The 25794-nt window shown below is 38.5% G+C and overlaps 1 protein-coding gene across 10 annotated transcripts in view; it reads right to left on the reverse strand.

Annotated features, from left to right (window-relative positions):
- The window catches only part of PPP2R3A (protein phosphatase 2 regulatory subunit B''alpha), a 205036-nt gene that overhangs the window by 28164 nt on the left and 151078 nt on the right, over positions 1–25794 (reverse strand). The gene's annotated exons all lie outside the window — the stretch shown is intronic.

The following is a 25794-nucleotide window of genomic DNA, read 5'->3' on the forward strand; positions in this document are numbered from 1 at the left end:
AGCTTCCTGAAAAAGGGAGCATGGCAGGTAACTTTTTTGAGATCTTGGATGGTTGAAAATATCTTTTATCTACCTCCTAACTTGGTTGATATTTTGGCTTGTTATAGAATTATACTTTGGTGGTGCTCTTCCTTCAGAATTTTAAAGGCAATGATTCACTGTCTTCTATCTATCCATTGTTTTTGAAAAGTCTAAAGCCATGCTGATATCTGATCCTTTGACTGTAATAACCTGTTTTTTTTTTTTTTTCTTTAAAGCATATAGATGTTTCTCTGGGTCCCTGGTGTTTTGAAAAATCATGACGAAGTATCCTGGTCTGGGTCTAATTCATCTATTTTGTTGGGCTTTCTGAGAGCCTACTCAATTTGGAAACTACTATCCTTTAGTTCTTGGAAACCTTAAATTATTTTGTTTCTTCCCTGCCTCTTTTTACCCTTATCCATTCTTTTTCTGGAACTCCTCTTATTCACATCTGCATGGTCAAATATGGTAGCCACTGTCCACATATGGCTAGTTCAATTTTTTAAAAAAGATTTTATTTATTTGAGAGCGAGCGAGAATGACAGCAAGCATGAGCAGGGGTAGGGGCAGAGGGAGAGGGAGAAGCAGATTCCCTGCTAAGCAGGGAGACCAATGTGGGACTTGATCCCAGGACCCTGGGATCATGACCTGAACTGAGGGTAGACACTTAACCAACTGAGCCACCCAGGCACCCTGACTAGTCCAATTTGAGGTATCTTTAAGTGTAAATATACAATAGATTTTGAAGACTTAATATGAAAAAACTAAAACATCAATATTTTTATATTGATTACATATTCAAATATTTCAGATATATTGGGTTAAATAAGATACATAATTACAATTAATTTTATGTTTCTCTACATTTTTACTGTGGCTAGATTTTTTTAAAATAATTTTTTAATGTTTTAAGTAAAAATTGTATTTAAGGTATACAATAAGATAATTTAATATAATTTAATATATAGTGAAACAATTATGACAGTAAAACAACATACCATCCTTCACTTAGTTACCATTTTTGGGGCAAGGGGAATGAGAGGACCTGAAATCTACTCTCTTAGCAAATTTCCAGTATTCAATACAGTATTAACTATAGTTGTTGTCTGTTTCATCCTAACTGCAACTTTGTACCTTTGACTAGCACTTCCCCATTTCCTTCTCCCCTCAGCCCCGGCTAACCAAAATTCTACTCTATGCCTGTTTGTGTTTGACTATTTTTAGATTCTATATATAAGTGAGATCATGCAGTATTTGTCTCTCTGTGCTTGCCTTATTTCATTTAGCATGGTGTACTCCAGGTTCATCCATGTCATTGCAAATGACAGGATTTCCTTCTTTAATTTAAAGGGTGAATAATATTCTAGTGTACAACATACTTTCTTTATCCGTTTATCCACTGAGGGACATTTAGGGTGATTCCATATCTTGGCTACTGTGAATATGCTGCAATGAACATGGGAGTGCAGGTACCTCTTCATGATATTAATTTCAGAGCTCTGATTCAAGATGGTGATGTAAGAAGATCCTAAACAGACTTTCTCCCACAGATACACCAAATCAACAGCTTATATGGAGCAATTTCCTCTGAAAAGAACCCTTAAAACTAGCTGAGTGACTCCTACACATCGGCAAACAAGAAAAAGCCCACATCTATGTGGGTAGGACAGACTGAGATACAATCTCACTATAATTCCCCTCTGTCATGGTGACCCGCAATCAGGAAGGAACTTAAAACCTGAACTTCTTCCAAGGAGTGAAGGGTGTGAATCTCACACTGGGCCCCATAACTTTTAAGACCTGCAACTAAAAGATGACTCCCTAAAACATCTAGCTTTGGAAACCAACAGAGCTTGTGTCCATGAGACCCACAAGGCTATAGTGAAGTGAGAAATGGCTCTTAAAGGGCTTGTGTGCTTGGACTCACCCCCCCAGGGACCAGTGCAGAAGCAACCAATGGGCACCCAGACTTTCTGTGAAAGAGGCTCATTTCCTTATCTTAAAGCCTTGGCCTAGGGGTAGGCATCTAATTTAACACACATCTAGGGGCCTCCTCAGGTACCCTCTGGGGACAAAGGGTGGTGGATACCATCTTCACTTTCCCACCTCAGCTGCACTATAGAGTGCCAGTATCACCTGGAGTGAGATTTTACACACACCTGATGCCCTGTTTTCATGTCCGGAGCCCTGCCTGGTATTTGCAGCTGCCACCTAGGGGACACTCACTGATAGCCTAGCTCTCATGGCCGGGGGGCTTGTATTCCTGGGCCCCATGGGACTGTAACAATAGGAGATAAGAGTTCTTGGCAGGCTACTATACTCAGGGTACTGCACAGACAAGCCCCCAGGCTTTCTGTGAAAGAGGGCTATTTGCTTGTGTTGGAGTTTTAGTCCAAAAGGCAGGTTTCAGGTTTGGAGTTACTTTTATGGAATGGAGGCCAGTGCATGCCATCTTTGTGCTCTCCCTTTGTCTTGCTCCAGCTTGCTGGTATCTTTTAGAAAGGAGCATCTGCACTTGCATGATGCCCCAACTTTTTGGGACTACTGCCTAGGAGAAACTTCCAGATTGCCTAGCTCTGGTGGTCAGTAGAGCTTATGTTTGTGGTTCCACAGGACTGTATGCATATATGTGCATACTTTAAAAAGATGACAGTGAGCCTGCATTTAGGTGCTGAAATCCTCCCCTTTGGGACAATGACAGCTCTTGGCACAACCTCCACTACTGGAAGCTGTTTAAAATAAAATAGGGTGCTTGGATAATTCAAAGGTTTAAAAGACAATAGCTAGGGCAGGGTTGAACAATAAGATTCACTATTGCATGAGGCTGCTCTTCAAGACTTGGAGAGGTGACCATTTTATCTAATGCATAGAAACCAACACAGTCAAGCAAAATGAAGAAACAGAAAAAATATATTCTGAACTAAAAAACAAGATAAAACCTCAGAAAAAAATCCTTAATAAAAGTGAGTTAGGGGGCGCCTGGGTAGCGCAGTCGTTAAAGCGTCTGCCTTCGGCTCAGGGCGTGATCCCGGCGTGCCGGGATCGAGTCCCACATCGGGCTCCTCTGCTGGGAGCCTGCTTCTTCCTCTCTCACTCCCCTGCTGTGTTCCCTCTCTCGCTGGCTGTCTCTCTGTCACATAAATAAATAAAATCTTTAAAAAAAAAAAAAAAAGTGAGTTAGGTGATTTACCTAATAAAGAATTCAAAATAATGGTCACAAAGATGCTCACCAAACTTGGGAGATGAATGGATGAACCCAGTGAGAACTCAAAGAGATTGAAAATATAAGAATGTATCAAATAGAAGTCACAGAGCTGAAGGATACAATACCTGAAATGGAAAACACATGAGAGGAGTTTGATAGCAGACTAGATAAAACAGAAGAAAGGATCAGTAAACTTGAATACAGGGCAGTGGAACTCAAATAATCAGAGTAGCAAAGGGAAAAAGGAATGTAAAAATGTGAAGACAGTTTAAGGGACTTATGTGACAATATTAAGTGAACTAGTATTCATATTATGGCGCTTCCAAAAGGAGAAGAAAGAGAGAAAGGGGCAGAAAATTTATTTGAAGAAACAATGGCTAAAAATTTCCATAACATGGGGAAGGAAACAGACACCCAGACCCAGGAAACCCAAAGAGTTCCAAATACTAGGATTCCAACAAGGCCCACACCAAGAACATTACAATTAAAGTGTCAAAAGTTAAAGAGAAGGGGAAAATCTTAAAAGCAGCAAGAGGAAAAGAACTTGTTATGTACAGAGGAGCCCCCGTTAGATTATCAGCAGATTTTTCAGCAGAAACTTTGCAGGCCAGAAGAAAGTGTCATAATATATTTAAAGTGCTGACAGAAATTTCCATCACTACTACTCTGCTTGGCAAAGTTGTCATTCAGAATTGAAGGAGAGATGGAGTCTTTCAAACAAGTAAAACTAAAGGAGTTCATCACAACTAAAACCAGGCTTACAAGAAATGTTAAAGAGACTACTCTTAAGCTGAAAAGAAAGGATGCTAATTAGTAACAAAAAAAAATAGAAGTCTCTTTGGTAAAGGTAAATATATAATGAAAGTGATGGATTAAAAGACAAATGTAGTAAAAAGAACTATAAATTATTAGTCATGAGAAACACAAGATAAAAAGATGTAAAATGTAATATCTAAAACATAAAATGTAGGGGGCAGAATAAAAATGAGAGCTTTAGAATGTGTTCAAACTTAGGTTATTATAATTTAAAATAGACTGTTTTTAGTATAAGTTGTTATATGTAAGCCACATGGTAACTACAAAGCAATAACCATGGTAGATACATAAAAGATAAAGAGAGGAATCTAAGCATATCACTAAAGAAATTCAAAAAACCAGAAGAAGGGAGCATGAAAAGAAAAAAGGAACAGAGAAACTAAAAAAGAGCAAGAAAACAATTAAAATGGCAGTAACTATATACTTGTCAATTACTTAAAATATAAATGGAATACATTCTCTAATGAAAAGATGAGTGGCAGAATGGATAAGAAAACAAGACCTATCCATATGCTGCCTAAAGAGGGACACTTAAGTTGTAAAGATATGCACAGACTTAAAGTGAAGGGATGGAAAAAGATATTCCAAGCAAGTGGATACCAAAAGAAAGCTGGAGTAGCTACACTTACATTAGACAAAAGACCTTAAAACAAAGACTGTAATAAGAGACAAAGGGCATTACATAATGATATAAAAGAGTCAATACAACAAAACGACATATTTCTAAGTATTTATGCACTTAAAATACAGCAACAGCTAAATGCATGAAGCAAATATTACCAGACCTAAAATGGAGAAATAGCAATAAAATAAGAATAGGGGACTTTACTATCCCACTTTCACCAGTGGATAGATTATCCAAAAGGAAAATCAATATGGAAACATAAACTTTAAATGACATGTTAAATCAGATAGACTTAACAGATATACACAGAACATCTCATCCAAAAGCAATAGAATAAACATTCTCAGGTGCACAGGGAATATCCTCCATCATGTTAGGTAACAACAAGTCTCAATAAATTTAAGAGGATTGAAATAATATCATTAAGCATCTTTTTTTTTTTAAAGACAATTATTTTAGAGAGCATGAGTGAGCAAGTGAGCAAGTGGGGGCAAGGGCAGAAGGAGAGAATCTTCAAGCAGACTCCCTGCTGAGTGCAGAGCCCCACTCGGGCTGTATCCCACCACCCATGAGATCATGACCTGAGCCCAAACCAAGAATCTGATGCTCAACCGAATGAGCCACCCAGGCACTCCTCAGGCGTCTTTCCTGACCATAATTGTATGAAACTGGACACCAACTATTAGAAAAACCAAGAAATTCACAAATGTGTGGAGATTAAATAACATGCTATTGAATAATCAATGGTTCAAAGAAGAAATCAAGAGAAAGCAAAAAATGCTTTGAGACAAATATAAAAATGAAAAACAACACACCAAAACTTACAGGATACAGCAAAAGCAGTTTTAAGAGGGAAATTCATAGTGATAAATGCCTACATTGAGAAAAAAAGAAAAATTTCAAATAAACGAACTTAACACCTGAAGGAATCAGAAAAAGAACAAATGAAGCCCAAAGTTAGTAGAAGGAAAGAAATACCAAATATTAGAGTGGAAAAAAATGAAAAAGACTAAAAAGTTAGAAAACATAAAGGAAACTAAGAGCTAGTTCTTTGCAAAGATAAAAAAAAATTGACAAACCTTTAGCTAGACTCACAAAATAAGGAAAAAGAGAGGACTCAAACAAAATCAGAAATGACAGAAAATCAGGAATAACATACAGTAGATACATAAAAGATAGAGAGGAATCTAGGCATACCCAAAAGTAAGTCATCAAACCACAGAGGAAGAGATCATGAGAAGGAGGAACAGAGGAACTACAAAAGAGCAAGAAAAAATTAACAACGTCAGTAACTATACATCTATCAATAATTACTTTAAATGTAAATGAAATACATTCTGTAATCAAAAGACAGAGTGGCAGAATGGAAAAGAAAACAAGACACATCTATATGCTGCCTAAAGTGAGACACATTAGATGTAATGACATGCACAGACTGAAAGTGATAATAGTTAGAAACAATACCACAGAAATACAAACAATTATAAAAGACTACTGTGAACAATTATACACCAACAAATTTGAGAACCAGAGGGGATAAATTCCTAGAAACATACAATATCCCAAGATCGAACCATGAAGAAAGAAAAACTGAAGAGAATGAATACTTGTAAGGAGACTGAATCAGTATTCAAAACCACCCACCAAACAAAAGTCCAGGACCAAATGGGTTAGCTGGTGAATTATACCAAACATTCAAAAAGAATTAATACTGGGGCTCCTGGGTGGCTTAGTTGGGTAAGCATCTGCCTTTGGCTCAGGTTATAGTCTCGGGGTCCTGGGATCGAGCCCCACATTGGGCTCTCTGCTCAGTGAGGAGCCTGCTTCTCCCTTGCCTGCTCCCGCTGCTTGTGCTCGCTTGCTCTCTTTCTCTCTCTCTCTCTCAAATAAATAAAAATCTTAAAAAAAGAATTAAGACTAATCCTTTTCAAACTCTTCCAAAAAAATAGATTAGAGAATACTTCTAAACCCATTTTACGAGGCCAGTATTACCCTGATAATAAAAGAAGGACATCATGAGAAAATTACAGGCCAATATTTCTGATGAACATAGATTAAGAAATCCTCAACAAAATATTAGCAACTCAAATTCAACAATGCATTAAAAGGATCATACACCATGATAAAGTGGGAATTATTCCAGGGATGCAAGGAAGGCTCAACATCTGAAAATCAATCAATGCAATGCACCACATTAATGAAATGAAGGATAAAAATCATACAGTCATATCAATAGATGTAGAAAAAGCATCTGATAAAATTCAACATCCGTGTATGATAAAAACTCTCAACAAAGTGGGTACAGAGGGATTATCCCTCCACATAATAAAGGCCATATATGACAAGCCCACAGCTAACTTCATATTCAATGGTGAAAAGCTGAAAGCTTTTCCTATAAGATCCAGAACAAGTCAAAAGTACCCACTCTCACCATTTTTACTCAAGATAGTACCGGAAGCCCTAGCCAGGGCAATTAGGCAAGAAAAAGAAAGAAAAGGCATCCAAATTGTAAAGGGTAGAAGTAAAACTGTTAACTCTGAGATGACATATACAGAAAACCCTAAAGACTCACCAAAAAAACTGTTAGGATTAATAAACTCTGTATAGTTGCAGGATACAAAAATTAATAGGAAGTAGCAGAAAGGTAAATTAACATTTACAGCTACATCCTCAAAAAATATAATACCTGGGAATTAACCAAGGAAGTAAAAGACTTGTACACTGAAAGCTACAGGACACTGATGAAAGAAACTGAGAAAACACACATAAATGCAAAGACAGTTCATGTTCATGGAGTGGAAGAATTAACATTGTTAATATTACTCAAACCAATCTACAGATTCAGTGCAATCCCTATAAAAATTCCAATAGCACTTTTTACAGAAAGAGAACAAACAGTCCTAAAATTTGTATGGAATGACAAAAGACCATGAATAGCAAAGCAATACTGAGCAACAAGAAAAAAAGTTGGAGACATCACGCTACTTGATTTCCAAATATACTATAAAACTACAGTCATCAAAACACTGTGGTATTGGCATATTAACAGACACACAAATCAATGAAACAGAATAGAGAGCCCAGAAGTAAACCCACATATATATGGTTAATTGATGTAGGACAAAGGAGCCAAGGACATAAAACGGAGAAAGGACAGTCTCTTCAAAAATGGTGTTGGAAAAACTGATAGCCACACGCCAAAGAATGAAACTGGACCACTATCTTACACAATACACAAAAATCAACTCAAAAATGTATTAAAAACTTGAATATGGGGGTCGCCTGGGTGGCACAGAGGTTCAGCGTCTGCCTTCGGCTCAGGGCGTGAACCCGGTGTTACGGGATTGAGCCCCACATCGGGCTCCTCCGCTATGAGCCTGCTTCTTCCTCTCCCACTCCCCCTGCTTGTGTTCCCTCTCTCGCTGGCTGTCTCTATCTCTGTCGAATAAATAAATAAAATCTTTAAATAAAAAAATAAAAACTTGAATATGGGGCACATGGGTGGCTCACTTGGTTAAATGTCTGCCTTTGGCTCAGGTCATGATCCCAGCATCCTGGGACCAAGCCCTGTGTCGGATTCCCTGCTCAGCGGGAAGTCTGCTTCTCCCTCTCCCTCTGCTCCTCCCCCTGCTCATGCTCTCTCTCTCAAATAAATGAATAAAAAATATTTTAAAAAACCTGAATGTAATAAAACCACAAAACTGCTAGAAGAAAATATTGGAAGTAAGCTCCTTGATATCATCTTGGGAATGATTTTTTTGGATATGACACCAAAAACAAAGGTAACAAAAGCAAAAATAAAGTGACACTACATTAAACTAAAAAAGCTTCTGCACGGCAAAGGAAATCATCAACAAAATAAAAAGGCAACCTCCTGAATAGGTGAAAATATTAGCAAATTATATATCTGATAAGGGGTGTATATCCAAAATACATAAAGAAGTCATACAACTCAATAGCCCCCCAAAAAATATGATTAAAAAATGGGCAGAGGATCTAAATAAACATTTTTCTAAAGACACACAGATGCCCAGTAGTTCATCAGAAGATGCTCAACATGACTCAGGGATGCTCAACATTTCGTCAAGAAAATGCAGTTCAAAAATATAATGAGGTATCACCTCACACCTGTTAGAATGACAGTCATCAAAAAAGACTATAGAGTTTATCTTTGTGTATGGTGTGAGAGAGTGGCCAAGTTTCATTCTTTTGCATGTAGCTGTCCAATTTTCCCAGCACCATTTATTGAAGAGACTGTCTTTTTTCCACTGGATGTTTTTTCCTGCTTTGTCAAAGATTAGTTGCCCAAAGAGCCGAGGGTCCATTTCTGGGTTCTCTATTCTGTTCCATTGGTCTATGTGTCTGTTTTTGTGCCAGTACCATGCTGTCTTTGTGATCACAGCTTTGTAGTGTAGCTTGAAATCTGGCAATGTGATGCCCCCAGCTTCGTTTTTCCTTTTCAACAATTCCTTGGCGATTTAGGGCCTTTTCTGGTTCCACACAAATTTAAGGGCTATTTGTTCCAGCTCATTGAAAAATGTCATTGGTATTTTGATCGGGATGGCACTGAAAGTGTAGATTGCTCTGGGTAGCATAGACATTTTAACTGAGTTTATCTTCCTATCCATGAGCATGGAATATTTTTCTGTCTTTTTTTGTCTTCTTCAATGTCTTTCAAGAGTGATCTGTAGTTTTTAGAATATAGTTCCTTTACGTCTCTGGTTAATTCCAAGATAACGTGTGATTTTTGGTGCTATTGTAAATGGAATTGATTCCCTAATTTCTCTTACTTCAGTCTCAAAGTTCCTGTATAGAAATGCAACCGATTTCTGAACATTGATTTTGTATCCCACCACATTACTGAATTGCTCTATAAATTCTAGTAATTTGGGGGTGGAGTCTTTTGGGTTTTCCACATACAGTATCATGTCATCTGCAAAGAGAGACAGTTTGACTTCTTTGACGATTTGGATACCTTTTATCCCTTTTTGTTGTCTGATTGCTGTTGCAAGGACTTCTAGTACTATGTTGAATAATAATGGCGAAAGTGGGCATCCTTGTCGTGTTTCTGATCTTAAGGGAAAGGCTTTCAGTTTTTCCCCATTAAGAATGATATTTGCGGCGGGAGGAGTTAAGATGGCGGAGGAGTAGGGGACCCGTTTTTCAGCTGGTCCCCTGAGTCGAGCTGGATAGGTACCAGACCAGCCTGAACATCCACGGAATCAGCCTGAGACGCAGGAAGATACATGATCTCTACAAATGAACATCTCCAGCGCTATTGACGTACGAAGCGGGGAGACGTGAAACTGCACACAGATATCGGAAGATAAACGGAAGGGGGAGGGAGCCGCTGCGTTTGGGCGCCGGGAAGCGGTAGCCACCTGCACGGGGGAGCAGGCGGAATCGCGGACCGGCACCTGTGAGAGAGCAGACTGGGACCTTGAGCCAGGAACCCGCGCCACCAGACTGAGGGCCAGAGCTTCAGAGCACGCGGGGGCGGCTAGCAGTATTAGAAACAAAAAGGACAGAGACGCACCGGCCCTGGAAGTGAGGGCTGGGACGCCGGGTGTGGGGCTCACATCCCGGGACGCTGCAGGGTTGAGCAGCACCAACAGAAACAGAGTTAAAGTGGCCAGAACATCAGTGGAGAATGGTCCGCGATCCCTCTGTTCTGAGACAGAGGCTGAGATTCAGCCACTGCTGCTCTGACTCTCAGAAGAGCCACAGAAAACCACCAGGGAAAGCCGCCAGAGAACAAAAGTCTGGAAATACTGGCTCACAGTGTGCCCATCCCTATCCCCCCTCGCAGGGGACATGGAGACTCTACCCAAACAGGGTTGCCTGAGTATCGGCGTGGCAGGCCCATCCCCTAGAAGGCAGGCTGAAAAATCAAGAAGCCCATTTCCCTAAGGTCCCTATAAAACAAGTGCGCACTGCCTGGGTCCCGGTCAATAATTTGGGCTCTGGACAACCCCGCAACCTCTCCTCATCAGAATGACGAGAAGGAGAAATCCCCCCCAGCAAAGAAAAGACAATGAGTCTGTGGCCTCTGCCACAGAACTAATGGATATGGATATAACCAAATTATCAGAAACGGAATTCAGAGTAACAATGGTCAAGATGATGTGTAGACTTGAAAAAAGTATTAACGAAATGTTAATGAGAATATAGAATCTCTAAGGGCGGAAATGAGAGCGAATCTGGCAGAAATTAAAAAGTCTATGAGCCAAATGCAGTCAAAACTACAGGCTCTGACGGCCAGGGTGAATGAGGCAGAAGAACATATCAGTGAACTGGAGGATGGGTTAGTAGAAGAGAAAGCTAAAATAGAATCTGGGCTCAAAAAAATCCATTCTCAAGAATGTAGGTTACGGGAGATTACTGACTCAATGAAACGTTCCAATGTCAGAATCATTGGCATCCCCGAGGGGGTGGACAAAAACAGAGGTCTAGAAGAGATATTTGAACAAATTGTAGCTGAAAACCTCCCTAATCTAGCAAGGGAAACAAGCATTCGTGTCCAAGAGGCAGAGAGGACCCCTCCCAAGCTCAACCATGACAATCCTACGCCACGTCACGTCATAGTGCAATTTGCAAATATTAGATCCAAGGATACAGTATTGAAAGCGGCCAGGGCAAAGAAATTTCTCACGTACCAAGGCAAAGGTATCAGAATTACGTCAGACCTGTCTACACAGACCTGGAATGAGAGAAAGGGTTGGGGGGGGGCATTTTTAAAGCTCTTTCAGAGAAAAACATGCAGCCAAGGATCCTTTATTCAGCAAGGCTGTCATTCAGAATTGATGGAGAGATAAGGACCTTCCAGAATCACCAGACACTGACCAATTTCATAACCACGAAACCAGCCCTACAGGAGTAATTAAGGGGGGTTCTATAAAAGTAAAAAGGCCCCAAGAGTGATACAGAACAGAAAGTTACAATCTATAGAAACAAAGACTTCACAGGCAACATGACATCATTAAAATCGTATCTCTCAATAATCACTCTAAATGTGAATGGCCTAAATGCTACCATAAAACCCCACAGGGTGCAGATTGGATAAAAAGACATGACCCATCCATTTGCTGTCTACAAGAGACTCATTTTGAACCTAAGGATATGTCCAGACTGAAAGTGAAGGGATGGAAAACCATTTTTCATGCCAATGGACCTCAAAAGAAAGCTGGGGTAGCAATTCTCATATCAGACAGATTGGATTTTAAACTAAAGACTCTAGTTAGAGATGCAGAAGGACACTACATTATTCTTAAAGGATGTATCCAACAAGTGGATATGACAATTATAAATATCTATGCCCCCAATAGGGGAGCAGCTAGATACACAAGCTAACTCTTAACCAGAATAAAGAGACATATAGATAAAAATACGTTAATAGTAGGGAACCTCAACAATCCACTATCAGCAATAGACAGATCACCTAAGCAGAAAATCAACAAAGAAACAAGAGCTTTGAATGTCATACTGGACCAGATGGACCTCATAGATATATACAGAACACTATACCCCAGAACAACAGAATACTCATTGCACACAGAACTTTCGAATGCACACAGAACTTTCTCCAGAATAGACCATATACTGGGTCATAAAACAGGTCTCAACTGATACCAAAAGATGGAGATTATTCCCTGCATAGTCTCAGACCACAATGCTTTGAAACTGGAACTCAATCAGAAGGAAAAATTTGGAAGAAACTCAAACACTTGAAAAATGAACCATCCTGCTCAAGAATGATTTGATAAACCAGGAAATCAAAAATCAATTTAAACAATTTTTGGAGACCAATGAGAATGGAAACAGATCGTCCAAGACCTATGGGACACTGCAAAGACAGTCCTAAGGGGAAAATACATAGCCATCTAAGCCTCACTCAAAAGAAGAGAAAAATCTAAAATGCAGTTTTTATATTCTCACCTACAGACGCTGGAACAGGAACAGAAGAACAGGCCTAACCCACGCATGAGAAGGCAGTTGATGAAGATTAGAGCAGAGATCAATGAATTAGAAACCAGGAGCACAGTAGAACAGATCAACAGAACTAGAAGCTGGTTCCTTGAAAAAATAATTAAGATCGATGAGCTACTGGCAAGACTTATCCAAAAAAATAGAGAAAGGACCCAAATTAATAAAATTATGAATGAAAGGGGAGAGGTCACAACCAACACCAATGAAATAGGAAGGATCATTAGAAACTTTTATCAACAGCTTTATGCCAATAAATTAAACAACCTGGAAGAAATGGATGCCTTCCTGGAAACCTATAAACTACCAAGACTGAAACAGGAAGAAATTGATTATTTAAAACAGACCAATTAATTAAGAGATTGAAGCAGTGATCAACCCCCGCCCCCAAAAGCAACAGTCCAGGGCCTGATGGATTCCCCAGGGAATTTAACCAAACATTCTAAGAAGAAATAATACCTATTCTCCTGAAGCTGTTTCAAAAAATAGAAATAGAAGGAAAACTACCAAACTCATTCTATGAGGCCAGTATTACCTCGATCCCCAAACCAGGTAAAGACCCGATCAAAAAGGAGAATTACAGACCGATATCCCTGATGAATATGGATGCCAAAATTCTCCACAATATCCTAGCTAATAGGATCCAACAGTACATTAAAAGGATTATCCATCATGACCAAGTGGGATTCATCCCTGGGATGCAAGGGTGGTTCAACATTCACAAATCTATCAGTGTGATACATCATATCAACAAGAAAAGAGTCAAGAACCATATGACCCTCTCAATAGATGCAGAAAAAGCACTTGACAAAATACAGCATCGTTTCCTGATTAAAACCCTTCAGACTGTAAAGATAGAGGGTACATTCCTTAATCTCAAAAAAACCATCTATGAAAAGCCTACAGCAAATATCATTCGCAATGGGGAAAAGCTGGAAGCCTTTCCCTTAAGATCATGAACACAAGGATGCCCACTCTCGCCATTATTATTCAACATGGTACTAGAAGTCCTTGCAACAGCAATCAGACAACAAAAAGGGATAAAAGGTATCCAAATCGGCAAAGAAGAAGTCAAACTGTCTCTCTTTGCAAATGACATGATACTCTATATGGAAAACCCAAAAGAATCCACTCCCAAACTATTAGAAGTTATAGAGCAATTCAGTAATGTGGCGGGATACAAAATCAATACTCAGAAATCAGTTGCATTTCTATACACGAATAATGAGACTGAAGAAAGAGAAATTATGGATTCCATCCCATTTACAATAGCACCAAAAACCATACATTACCTTGGAATTAACTTAACCAGAGACATAAAGGATCTATATTCTAGAAACTACAAATCACTCTTGAAAGAAATTGAAGAAGATATAAAAAGATGGAAAAATATTCCATGCTCATGGATCGGAAGAATTAACATAGTTAAAATGTCCATGCTACCCAGAGCAATCTACACTTTCAATGCCATCCCTATCAAAATACCAATGACATTTTTCAAAGAATTGGAACAAACAGTCCTTAAATTTGTATGGAACCAGAAAAGGCCCCGAATCGCCAAGGAATTGTTGAAAAGGAAAAACAAAGCTGGGGGCATCATGTTGCCAGATTTCAAGCTACACTACAAAGCTGTGATCACAAAGACAGCATGGTACTGGCACAAAAACAGACACATAGACCAATGGAACAGAATAGAGAACCCAGAAATGGACCCTCGGCTCTTTGGGCAACTAATCTTTGACAAAGCAGGAAAGAACATCCAGTGGAAAAAAGACAGTCTCTTCAATAAATGGTGCTGGGAAAATTGGACAGCTACATGCAAAAGAATGAAACTTGACCACTCTCTCACACCATACACAAAGATAAACTCCAAATGGATGAAAGACCTCGATGTGAGACAGGAATCCATCAAAATTCTATAGGAGAACATAGGCAGCAACCTCTACAACATCGGCCGCAGCAACTTTTTTCATGACACATCTCCAAAGGCAAGAGAAACAAAAGATAAAATGAACTTGTGGGACTTCATCAAGTAAAAAGCTTCTGCACAGCCAAGGAAACAGTCAAAAAAACTAAGAGGCAGCCCACGGAATGGGAGAATATATTTGCAAATGACACTACAGATAAAAGACTGGTATTCAAGGTCCACAAAGAACTTCTCAAACTCAATACACGAGAAACAAATAATCAAATCAAAAAATGGGCAGAAGATATGAACAGACACTTTTCCAATGAAGACGTACAAATGGCTAACAGACACATGAAAAAATGTTCAAAATCATTAGCCATCAGGGAAATTCAAATCAAAACCACACTGAGATACCACCTTATGCCAGTTAGAATGGCAAAAATTGACAAGGCAAGAAACGACAATTGTTGGAGAGGATGTGGAGAAAGGGGATCCCTCCTACACTGTTGGTGGGAATGCAAGTTGGTACAGCCACTCTGGAAAACAGTGTGGAGGTCCCTTAAAAAGTTAAAAATTGAGCTACCCTATGACCCAGCCATTGCACTACTGGGTGTTTACCCCAAAGATACAGACGTAGTGAAGAGAAGGGCCATATGCACCCCAATGTTCATAGCAGCATTGTCCACAATAGCTAAATCGTGGAAGGAGCCGAGATGCCCTTCAACAGACGACTGGATTAAGAAGATGTGGTCCATATATACAATGGAATATTACTCAGCTATCAGAAGGAACGAGTTCTCAACATTTGCTACAACATGAACGGGACTGGAGGAGATAATGCTAAGCGAAATAAGTCAAGCAGAGAAAGACAATTATCATATGGTTTCACTCATTTATGGAACATAAGAAGTAGGAAGATCGGTAGGAGAAGAAAGGGAAGAAGAAAGGGGGGGTAAACAGAAGGGGGAAAGAACCATGAGAGACTATGGACTCTGGGAAACAAACTGAGGGCTTCAGAGGGGAGGGAGGTGGGGGAATGGGATAGGCTGGTGATGGGTATTAAGGAGGGCACATATTGCATGGTGCACTGGGTGTTATACGCAAGTAATGAATCATGGAACTTTACATCAAAAAGTAGGGATGTACTGTATGGTGACTAACATAATATAGTAAAAAAATATTATTATAAAAAAATATTCTTGGCGGCATGTTTTCCCCATGTGGCATGTTGAATATATCATGAAGGTCCTTTCTGGCCTGCCAGGCCTCTGTGGACTGGTCTGCTACCAACCTTATGTGTCTACCCTTAATAGATTTAGGACCTCTTGTTCTGATCTGCTTTCAGGATTTTCTCTTTATCTTTTTAATTTGCAAGTTTCAGTATAATATGTCAAGGTGTTGAGCTATTTTTGTTGATTTTGAGGGGAGTTCTCTGTGCCTCTTGTGCTTGAATGTCTGTTTCCTTCCACAGATTAGGGAAAGTCTCAGCTACAATTTGCTCAAATAAACATTCTGCCCCCTTTTCCTTTATCTTCTGGGACTCCTATAATATGGATATTATTTATGTTTATGGAATTGCTGAGTTCCCTAAAATCTACCCTCGTGATCTAATAGTTTTCTTTCTCTCTTCTTCTCAGCTCTTTTTACATAACCTTATCTTCTATATCACTGATTCATTTTTATGCTTGTTCATTTTCATTTTTATGGCCTCCATGTGAGACTGCATCTCGATTACAGGATTTTAAATTTCACCCTGACTAGATTTTAGTTATCTCTATAGTAAGGGATTCTCTAGTGTCTTTTATGCTTTTTTCAAGCTGAGCTGTATCCTTATAATCGCTGTTTTAAATTCTAGTTCAGACATCTTACTTATATCCATATTGATTAAATCTCTGGCTATGAGTGCTATCTCCTGTTTTTTCTTTTGGGGTGAATTTGTCTGTCTTGTCATTTTGTCCACAAAAGAAAAGAAGAAAGGGAAAAAAAAAAAACCCAACAACAACCAACCAACCAACCAACAAACTAGATCCTGGGTGTGTTGTGGTCTGCTTATTAAAAGAAACTACTTCCCCAAATAAGAATAACATATATATGTATATATATATAGATAAAATAACATACACAAAAGGAAACAGAAAATATATATATATGAAGTATATGTAAAAATAATTTAAAAATAAAAAATAATTGAAAAAAGGATTATAATTGAAAAAATACTAAAAGACTAAAAAATAAAAACACAAAGAATGTTATATACTGTTTTCCCCTAGAGTTGAAGCTTTGCAGCCCTCTATGATCAGTCAAGTTGGTTTAAGTGAGTTGGTTTTGTTGGTGTTCTGGGGGAAAGGGCCTGTTGTGCTGATTCTCAGGCCGACTTGGCCGGAGTGTAAACGTGCCTCCAAGTGTGGAGGGAGGCAGGGCTCAGTGTAAGTGGCTCTGGACTCCAGTAGGTGGTGCTGTTTTGCTACCTGAAGGTTTTCAGCACTGAGGGGTGGGATGAGGATAGCAGCGCCCTGCTCTCTAGCCCCAGAGCTGAAAATTCACACCCTGTCGTCTTCAGTGACCCCTCACAGAAGGGCAACCAGTCTTGTCTCCCTGGTTTCCATCAGAACTCTGTGTTCATCCAGCCTCTGACCAAGAATTTTTATCTTAGGCATGCGACTGAGTTTCAAAACTCCAAATTTTAGGGTCTGCTGTGGTTAGGACTGCATTGTTCCTTTCAGGAAGTGTCTCATCTCACTTCTGCCTTTTGCTGGATCCATCCCAGGAAAGTGATCATACAACTCTGCAGTGGTTCCCAATTAATGGCAACACAGAGCAGAAAGCCAGCATGGAGACAGACTCAGTGTTCTCAGCTGGCATCCCTGCTCCTATGCCTGAGAACTCTGCTGCACTTAGGCACAACCTGTTTGTCTTTCAACCCCAGGGATCCTCAGACCAGGATGTCACACCTGGGATTCTACCCTGCTTCACCACCTGAGCACTGTTAAGCTAGGCATGTCCCCTACTGTAGCAGACTTCTAAAAGTTTCGCTTTTGCACTTTGTTGCTTATAATACTTTCAGGTAGCCTTCTTAAGCAGGCTCCCTCCCCTCTGTGGTATCCTCAGCTATATCACACCGGGTTCAAGTCTGCATACCTCCTATCTTCCAAACAGTGGTTGTTTTTCTACTTGTAGACTTGCAGCATTTGTCTTCTCAGATCTCTGACTGATTTCTTGGGTGTTCAGAATGATTCTATAACTATCTAGTTGTGTTCAAGGGATGAAACAAACTTAGGGTGCCCCTAGTCCTCCACCATCTTAACTTCTTCTCTGTTGGCTATTTATATGTCTTTTCAGCAATGTCTACTCAGGTCCTTTGCCCATTTTACTTTTATTTTTTATTATATTTTTTTTCCTTTTCCCCCAAGTTTTTATTTAAATTCTAGCTAGTTAACATATACCGCAATATTGTTTCAGGTGTAAAATTTAGTGATTCATCACTTACACACAGCACCTGTTGCTCATCAAAAGTGCCCTTCTTGATACCCATCACCTTTTTAATCTATCCCCTCGCCCCCCTCCCCTCCTGTAACCCTCAATTTGTTCTCTATAGTTAATAGTCTATTTCTTGGTTTGGCTCACCCCTCATGTTTATTTGTTTTGTTTCTTAAATTGCACTTAGGAGTAAAATCATATGGTATTCGTCTTTCTCCGACTTACTCTGCTTAGCATAATACTCTCTAAGTGCAATACACGTTGTTGCAAATGGCAAGATTTCATTCTTTTTTTTATGGCTGAATAACATTCCATTGTGTAGCACATCTTCTTCATCTGTTCATCAGTCGATGTGCATTTGGGCTCTTTTCATAATTTGGCTATTGTTGATAATGTTGCTGTAAACATTGGGGTCCATGTGTCCCTTTGAATCAGTATTTTTGTATCCTTTGTATAAATACCTAGTAGTGCAATTGCTGGATTGTAGGGTAGTTCTAATTTTAACTTTTTGAGAAAGCTTCTTACTATTTTCCAGAGTGGCTGCACCAGTTTGCATTCCCACCAACAGTGCATGAGGGTTCCCCTTTCTCCAAAGCCTCACCAGCACCTGTTGTTTCCAGTGTTATTAATTTTGGTCATTCTGATTGGTGTGAAGTGATATCTCATTGTAGTTTTGATTTGTATTTCTCTGATGATGAGTGATGTTGAGCATCTTTTCATATGTCTGTTAGCCATCTGTTTGGTCGTCTTTGGAAAAATGTCTGTTCATTTCTTCTGCCCATTTTTAAACTGGATTATTTGTCTTTGGGTGTTGAGCTTGATAAATTCTTTATATATTTTAGATACGTTATAACCCTTTATCAGATATGTCATTTGCAAATATCTTCTCCCATTCTGTAGGTTGCCTTTTAGTTCTGTTGATTATTTCCTTCACTGTGCAGCTTTATTTTGATGAAGTCCCAATAGTTTATTTTTGCTTTTGTTTCTCTTGCCTCAGGAGATGTATCTAGTAAGAAGTTGCCACAGTGCCTGTGTTCTCTTCTAGGATTTTGATGGATTCCTATCTCACATTTAGGTCTTTCATCCGTTTTGGATTTATGTATGTATATGGTATAAGAAAGTAGTCCAGTTTCATTCTTCTGCATGTTGCTGTCTAGTTTTCCTAATACCATTTGTTGAAAAGACCGTCTTTTTTTCCATTGGATATCCTTTCCTATTAATTGACCATATAGTTGTGGGTTCATTTCTGGGTTTTCTCTTATGTTCCACTGATCTATGAGCATGTTTTTGTGCCAGTGCCATACTGTCTTGGTCACTACAGTTTTGTAATATAGCTTGAAGCCCGAAATTGTGATGCCTCCAGCTTTGCTATTCTTTTTCACGACTGCTTTGGCTATTTGAGGGTCTTTTGTGGTTCCATACAAATTTTAGGATTGTTTGTTTCTAGCTCTATGAAAGATGCTGGTGGTATTTTGATAGGGATTGTGTTAAGTGTGTAAATTGCTTTGGGTAGTGTAGACATTTTAACAATATTAGTTCTTGCAATCTGTGAGCATGGAATGTTTTTCCATTTCTTGGTGTCATCTTCAATTTCTTTCATCAGTGTTTTACAGTTTTCAGAATATAGATCTTTTAAGTCTTTGGTTAGGTTTATTCCTAGGTATCTTATGATTTTTAGTACAATTATAAATGAGACTGATTTCTTGATTTCTCATTCTGTTGCTTCATTATTGCATACATAGAAATGCAACAGATTTCTGTATGTTGATTTTGCCTTTCCCCATTAAAAAAAAAAAAAGATTTACTTACTTTAGAGAGAAAGAGAGAGAAAGAGAGTGTGAGCTGGGGGTGGAGGGAAAGAGGGAGATAGAGAGGTAGAGAGATAATCTCCAGCAGACTCCCCGCTGAGCACGAAACCTGATGTGGGGCTGGATCTCACAACCCTGAGATCGTGATCTGAGCCAAAATCAAGAGTCGGATGCTTAACTGACTGAAACTCCCAGGCGCCCCTGTGTTTGGCCATTTTTAAATTGAGTTGTTACTGAACTGTTTCTTGTTACTGAATTGTATGCATTCCTTGTATATTTTGGATGTTGATTTCCTATCAGATGTATGGTTTACAAATATTTTCTCCCATTCTGTAGGTTGTTTTTATTCTTGATTCTTCCCTACTAGATGCTTTTTAGTTTGATACAATCCCATCATCTATTTTTGCATTTTTTTTCACCTATGCTTTTGGGTCATATAAAAAAAATCAAATTGCACAGACCAATGTCAGGAAGCTTGTTCTCTATGTTTTCTTCTAGTAATGATAGTTTCAGGCCTTACATTTAACTCTAATCCATTTTCAGGTTGTTTTTGTTTTTTGTTGTTTTTTTTAATGAAATGAGGTAAGTGTTCAACTTAATTCTTCTGCATGGACATAACGAGTTGTCCCAGCATCCTTTATTGAAGAGACTTTCCATTCCCCATGTGTCTTCATGGCATTGTTGTCAAAGGTCAATTGGCCATAAATGCACAGATCTATTTATGTGCTCTTTACCTGGCCTAATAGTCTATATTTTTGTTTTTATGTCAGTAGCACACTTTTTTGATTAGTATAGCTTTGTAGTATATTTTGAAATCAGGTAATGTGATGCCTCTAGCTTTGTTCTTGTTGCTCAAGATTGCTTTTGCACTTTGCAATCTTTTGTGGTCCCAAATGAACTTTAGGATTGTTTTGTCTACTTTTGTATGAAAAATGTCATTGGAATTGTGAGAAGGATTGCATTGCTCTATAGACAGCTTTGGGGAGTATTTTAATAATATTAATTCTTCTAATCCATGAAGATGGGATATCCTTCCATTTTTTTGGTCTTCTCTTCAAATTCTTTCATCAAGGTTTTATAGGTTTCAGTGTACAGATCTCTGACCTCCTTGGTTAAATGTATTCTTACATTAAAAAAATTTTTTTTGATGCTATTGTACATGAGATTGTTTTACTTTTCCAGATACCTTATTAGCATGTACAAATGAATGGATTTTTGTAGACTGATTTTGTATCCTGCAACTTCACTAAATTAGTTCATTAGTTCTCATAGTGTTTGGTGGTCTTTAGGGTTTTATATATAAAATTGATCCTTGAACAACATGGGTTTGAACTGCATGGGTCCACTTATACATGGATTTTTCTCGGTAAGTACAGTATTATAAATGTATATTCTCTTCCTTATAATTTTTTAAAAATTCTTTTCCCTCTAGCTTACTTCCTTCTAAGAATACAGTAAATAATATATCTTACATACCAATATGTGTTAATCAACTGTTTATGTTATCAGGAAGGCTTCTAGTCAACAGTAGGCTATTAGTAATTAAGTTTTTGGGGAGTCAAAAGTTAAATGTGGATTTCTGACTGTGTAGGAGGTCAGTGCCCCTAACCCCTGTGTTGTTACAGGGTCAACTGTATAAGATTATGACCTCTGCAAACAGAAAAAACTTTACTTCCTCCTTTCTCATTTGGATGTCTTTTCTTTATCTTGCCTAAAAATTCTAGCTAGAACTTCCAGTTGAATAAGTGGCAAGAGTAGGCATACTTGTCTTATTCCTGATCTTAGAGGAAAAGCTGTCAGCTTTCACCAATGAGTATGATGTTAGTTGTGAACTTGTTATACACAGCCTTTGTTGAGGTACATTCTCTTTCTACCCAGTGTGTGTGTATGTGTGTGTGTGTGTGTGTGTTTAAATTATGAGATGGTATGAATTTTGTCTAATGGTTTTTCTGTATCTATGGAGTTGATCATATTATTTTAACACTTCTGTTAATGTTGTATATGACACTTACTAATTTGTGTATGTTGAACCATCCTTGCATCCTAGGGATAATCCCCAATTGAGCATGGTGTATGATCCTCTTAATGTGCTGTTGAATTTGGTTTGCTAGCATTTTGTTGAGGATTTCTGCATCTATATTCATCAGGAATATTAGTCTATAATTTTCTTGTAGTGTGTTTGTCTGGCTCTGGTATAGGGAATTGCTGGTCTTGTAAAATTAGTTTGGGAGTGTTCCCTCCTCTTCGACTTTTGAGAAGAGTTTGGGAAGCATTGGCATTTATTTTTCTTTACCTGTGAAGCCATCAGGTTTTGGGCTTTTCTTTTTTGGAAAGTTTTTGATGGCTGATTCTATCTCCTTACTCATTCATTATAGGTCTGTTCAGAAATTCTACTTCTTCACAATTCAGTCATGGAGGGTTGTATGTTTCTACAATTTTTTCCATTCTTGTATGTTATCCAATTTGTTGGCATATAAATCTTCATAGTATCTCTTGCTTTTACTTCTGTGGAATCAATTGTAATATCTTCTCTTTCACTTATAATTTATGAGCCTTCTCTTTTTCTTAGTCTAAGATTTGTCAATTTTATCTTTTCATAAAAAAACTTAGTTTAATTATCTTTTCTACTGTTTTTCTAGTCTGTATTTCATTTATTTCTGTTCTGATTTTTATTATTTTCTTCCTTCTGCTACTTTTAGGTTTAGTGTATTCTTTTTCTAGTTTCTTGAGGTATAAAGCTAGGTTATTTCAGATCTTTCTTTTTTTTTCTTACTGTAGGCATTTATTAAACTTCCCTCTTAGAACTGCTTTTGCTGCATCCCATAAGTTTTTTTTGCATCCCATAAGTTTTGATATGTTTTGTTTCCATTTTCATTTGTCTCAAGATACTTTTTTATTTCACTTCTGATTTCTTCCTTGACTAATTGATCATGAGTGTTTTAACTTTCTACATATTTGCAATTTTCCCACTACTGTTGATTTCTAGTTTCTTACCACTGTGGTTTTAAAAGATACTTGATATAATGCTATCTTCTTAAATTTATTGACTGTTTTGTGGCCTAACATATGATCTATCCTGGGAAATTCTCTGTGATTGCTTGAAATGAATGTGTGTCTTGTTGCTGTTGGATGGAATGCTCTGCATATGTCTGTTAGGTCGATTTGGTCTGTAGTGTTGTTCAAGTCTGCTGTTTCCTAATTTTTCGTCTAGATGATCCATCCATTGTTGCAAGTAGGCTACTGATGTCCCTTTTATTATATTGCTATTTTCCCCCTCAGTTCTGTTAATATTTACTTTTATTTTGCTCGAATGTTGGGTGCATATATATTCACCCAATTGTTGTTGGGTGAATATATATGAACAAATATATATGAATATATATGAACATATATATTCACCCAGTTGTTGTTGTATCCTCTTCATGAATTGACCCCTTTATCATTTTATAATGACCTTCTTTGTCTCTTGTGACAGTTTTTGAGTCAAAGTCTATTTTGTCTGATATTAAGTAATGTCACCCTGCTCTCTTTTGGTTGCCATTTCAATGGAAGATCTTTTCCCAACCCTTCACTTTTAGCTTATGTGTGTCCTTTGAGGTAAAATGAGTCCCTAGTAGGCAGCATATTGTGGGATTTTATTTTTTAATCCATTTGGCCATCTGTGTCTTCTGATCAGCTATTTTGATCCATTTACATTTAAAGTAATTATATATATATATAAGGACTCACTGCCATTTTGTTAATTGGTTTTGACTATTGTGTAGACCTTTTATTCCTTTCTTGCTGTCATCCTTTGTCATTTGTTGGTTTTTTGTAGTGGTATACTTTGATTACTTTCTCTTTATCTTTTGTGTATCTACTATAGGGTACTTTTTGTTTAACATGAAACTTCCAATAAAACATAGTTATAATAATCTATTTTAAGTCGGTAATAAGAACTTAAGTTCAATTGCATACATAATCTGTATGGTTTAACTTCTCCTTCCCCAACATTTTGTTATTGACGTCACAATTTATTTCTCTTCTATATTCTGTATCTAGCATCAAATTATTGTAGATATAGTTATTTCTGATACTTTTGTCTTTTAACTTACATACCAGAGTTAAAAGTGATTTATGCACTACCATTATAGTATTAAGAGTATTCTGAATTTGACTATATTCTTAGTTTTACAATAAGTTTTATACTTTCATATGTTTTCCTTTTAGTTGGCATTCTTTCCTTTCAATTTGAAGAACTCTCTTGAGCATTTCTTCCCCCCCCCTTTTTTTTTAAAGATTTTATTTATTTGACAGAGAGAGACACAGCAAGAAGAGGGAACACAAGCAGGGGGAGTGGGAGAGGGAGAAGCAGGCTTCCCGCTGAGCAGGGAGCCCGATGCAGGGCTCAATCCCAGGACCCTGGGATCATGACCTGAGCCGAAGGCAGACGCTTAATGACTGAGCCACCCAGGCGCCCCTCTTGAGCATTTCTTGTAAAGCAGGTCTACTGTGATGAACTCCCACAGATCTTGTGTGACGGAGAAAGTTTTTATCTCACTTTTCTTCCCCTGAAGGACAGGCTTGCCAAGTATAGTGTTCTTGGTTGGCAGTTTTTTCTTTTGGCACTTTGAATATATTATCCCATTCTTTCCTGGTCTGCAAGGTAGTCTGCTAAGAAATCCACTGCTAGGGATTCCCATGTACATGATGAGTGGTTTTCTCTTGCTGTTTTCAAAATTCTGTCTTTGACTTTTGAGAATTTGTTTATAATGTGTCTTGGTGAAGATCTCTTTATATTTTATGTTTGGGGTTCCCTGGACTTCATGGATCTGGATGTTCATTTCCCTCTCCAGATTATAGATTAGTAAATTTTTCTGTCATCATTTCTTTAAATAAGTTTTCTCCCTTTTCTTTATCTGTTTCTTCTGGGACTCCCATTAATGTGAGTATTGTTTCTTTTAATGGTGTCCCCTAATTCTTCCAGACTTTTTGCCCTCTTTTCCATTTTTTTCTTTTCCTTTTCTTTCCTCTGATTGGGTAATTTCAGCTGACTTGTCTTCATGCTCACTGATTCTTTCTTTTGCTTGATCGAGTATGCTGGTAAAGCTGTGGAATTTTTCAGTGCAGTCATTTTGTTCTTCAGTCCTAGGATTTCCTTTTGGCTTGTTTTTATGGTTTCTCTGTGTCGCACTTCTCATTTTCTTCATGTATTGTTTCTGTGAGTTTGCTTTGTTGTTTTCTCTTGTAGTTATTGAGATTCTTTAGGGCGATTATTTTGAATTCTTTGTCAGGCAGTTTGCAGATCTCAATTTCTTTAGGGTCAGTTACTGGTATTTTATTTTTTCTTTGGTAGTGTCACATTCCCTTGGTTATTCATGATCATTGTGACACTGCATTGATGTCTCTGCATCTGAAAAAGGAGGCATCTCTTTCAATCTTTAAAGACTGACTTTGGCAGAGAATGCCCTTTAGCAGTCTGTGTGTTCAGAAATTCTGGGCAAGCTGTTGATGGGGTCTGTGGTGAGTCTGTGGCTAGAATCCTCAGGGGGCCCAGGTCAGCAAGTGAGCAGGCTTGTGCCTGGGTCCTTGGGGGCTGACCTGGTAGTAGCTGGGTCTTGAGCTGGAGTCTGCAAGGTGTGGCCTGCTGCTGGGATGGGTTTGTGATGCCAGAAGTGTAGGTCTGCAGTGGTGGACCTGGAGCCTGGGTCTCTTGGGGCTGGTCACTGTTGAGGTCTACTGGATTTTGCTGGAGCCTGGGGATCTAGGGGCTGATATGACACTGGGGCAAGCTTGGGGTTGCAGGGGCCAACCTGGTGTTGGACAGTTATGGAGGATGGTCTGCGGTAGCCTACTTGGAGTCTGGTGTTGTGAGGTCTGGCTTGGTGCTGAAGTGAACCTGGAGCGTGGCTCTGTGGGGGCTGGCCTGGCACTGGGCTGGGCCTAGTGGCTGGGCCCACTGGTGCTTGCC

The sequence above is a fragment of the Ursus arctos genome, unplaced genomic scaffold (genome assembly GCF_023065955.2).
Source record: "Ursus arctos isolate Adak ecotype North America unplaced genomic scaffold, UrsArc2.0 scaffold_20, whole genome shotgun sequence".
NCBI classification, from domain to species: Eukaryota; Metazoa; Chordata; class Mammalia; order Carnivora; family Ursidae; genus Ursus; species Ursus arctos.